This window comes from Felis catus, chromosome B3 (genome assembly GCF_018350175.1).
Source record: "Felis catus isolate Fca126 chromosome B3, F.catus_Fca126_mat1.0, whole genome shotgun sequence".
NCBI lineage: Eukaryota > Metazoa > Chordata > Mammalia > Carnivora > Felidae > Felis > Felis catus.
The window spans coordinates 15295136-15297339 of NC_058373.1; the positions used below are offsets into that span (position 1 = coordinate 15295136).

Here is a 2204-nt window from a genome sequence, read left to right on the forward strand (position 1 = left end):
CACACCCCACGTATAGGCTGGCCCTCCCTTTGTGGTAAGACCCCTTTTGGTCTTCAAGAGTGAGGTTCTTTATTAATGACCATAGGCCCCTGTTTCCCAGGAGTCCAACAAAATCATATGTGTACATTCTAATTTGTCATCCAATTTTTTTTTCTTTTTTGTTTCTTTGTCATCCGATTTTCAAAGCCCTCTGGGACCCTAAGACTGTGAAGACCCCCTATTTTAAGAGGCTTATCCAAGAATAGGCACGAACTGGACCCTCAAGAGGGAATTCTGGATAAATGATAAATAATAATAAATAATCAATACATAAAAATCATTTAAAATAAAAAAAAACATTTCTTAGAAACAATCGTAACTATGAACAAAATCTTTTTTTTAATGTTTATTTTTGAGAGAGAGAAGAGAAAGAGAGAGAGAGAGAGAGAGAGAGAGAGAGAGAGACAGAGCGTGAGTGGGAGAGGGGAGGAGAGAGACAGAGACACAGAATCCGAAGCAGGCTCCAGGCTCTGAGCTGTCAGCACAGAGCCCGACGCGGGGCTCAAACCCACAAACCGTGAGATCACGACCTGAGCTGAAGTGGGTGCTTAACCAACTGAGCCACCCAAGCGCCGCTAAGTATGCACAAAATCTTAAGATAATGTCTGAATACAATTGTTAAAGAAATTTTTTTTTTTTTGGAGAAGTGAAACACCTTGCAATACTGACCTCAGTGTGGATCTCAGGGTTCTGATGGTTTGTGAGATGAACCGACTTCCCGTGGGGATCAGATTCGCTCTACAGGGGTTAGTCAGAGTAGATTTATAGCTTCTTTCTCCAGGAGACAATCCAAAGCTCAGACAGTCTAACAAGAGATGTAGTCACATCCCCAACCCTGGCCTGTGCTTAAAAAGGGTCATGATTATCCACTGTCATTAACTCCACAGTATGGAATACAAGGTCATTCACCATCTTGCCTCTGCACGGACTCAGTCCTCACGATCCCTGACCCCTTTCACCCCCTGTCCCCGTCGCCACCCCCACTAGACTACTTTTTGATACTCAAGTGAAATACATGACATTTTCTGCATGTGCTCATGTTGTTACCGCTTGGGCGCATATATCCGGTATACGCCGTGTCGTCTTGGCAAAGAAGATTCCACTCTCATTCTGCTTGACCCATTTATTGGGTAAGTTTAAGGTGTGCGATGTGTAGATCGGATACATTTACATATTGCGGTATGATCGTCACCTTAGCAGTAACGCCTCGATGACATCACAATGATCGTTTCTTATGTTTGTGGTGAGAATAGTTCAGATGTGGTGTCTTAGCAATTTGGAATTATATCATACAGTATTATTGACTGTGATCACTACGCTGTGTACTAGGTCTCCGCCTGGGTCACGTGGAATATTAATCTTTCTCCCTACTTTCTCTGATCTGGCCTTTACACCTTCCCTCACGTATAGATAACATGATGGACTGACTTGTCCACACTCGTCCTGCTGCTTGGGAGTCAGGTGTGCGTGATGGCTTTCCCACTGTGGTAAAGGTTACTATCCGCCCACTCCAGTCTAACCAGTGTCATTTTCCGTAAGAATATAGTTGTAGCTGGCATGTGCAATTTTTAAGAGACCTGTACTCCTCAGCCCCTGTGTGACGAGAGGTACGGAGTTGACCAGATCCTGGCCAATGGGAGGGGGGTGGGAGTGGGAACCTCTCACCTGCCCCTTTTCCTCCCTCAGCTTCAACCAGACAGATGACAACAGGGGATGGCAGAGACGAGATGGAAGGACCCGGGGGACCGGAGTGGCCAGAAGCTTGCCCATCTTCCAAGACTACCACCCATGAGAAAAATAAACGTCATTCTTTACGCTGCTGTTTTGTTAGGGTGCTCACTCTGTCTCTCTCATCTTTTTCTTTACAACTACTTGATTTGTCTTTTTCTTTCTTTTTTTTTTGGAGAGAGAGAGAGAGGGAGGAGAGAGAGAGAGAGAGAGAATCCCAAGCAGGCCCTTAGCATGGAGCTGGACACGGGGCTCAATCCCACAACTCTGGGACCATGACCTGAGCTGAAATCAAGGGTCGGGCCACTCAACTGACTGAGCCACGCAGGCGCCCCTACAACCCCTTAATTTTCTACCTACGTACCTACCACCCCATGTATTGGTTTTGTGACCTGGGACAATTGATGTAACCTCCATTTCTGGATCTGCAAGATAGA

General features: G+C 45.6%; 1 long non-coding RNA gene across 1 annotated transcript; it reads left to right on the forward strand.

Moving 5' to 3' along the window:
• The first annotated feature begins 1335 nt into the window (after positions 1-1335).
• LOC109501131 lies at positions 1336-1858 on the forward strand. The gene is made up of 2 exons (XR_002159091.3): positions 1336-1646; positions 1726-1858. It is a non-coding gene; the product is annotated as an uncharacterized LOC109501131 (long non-coding RNA).
• Positions 1859-2204: the final 346 nt, after the last annotated feature.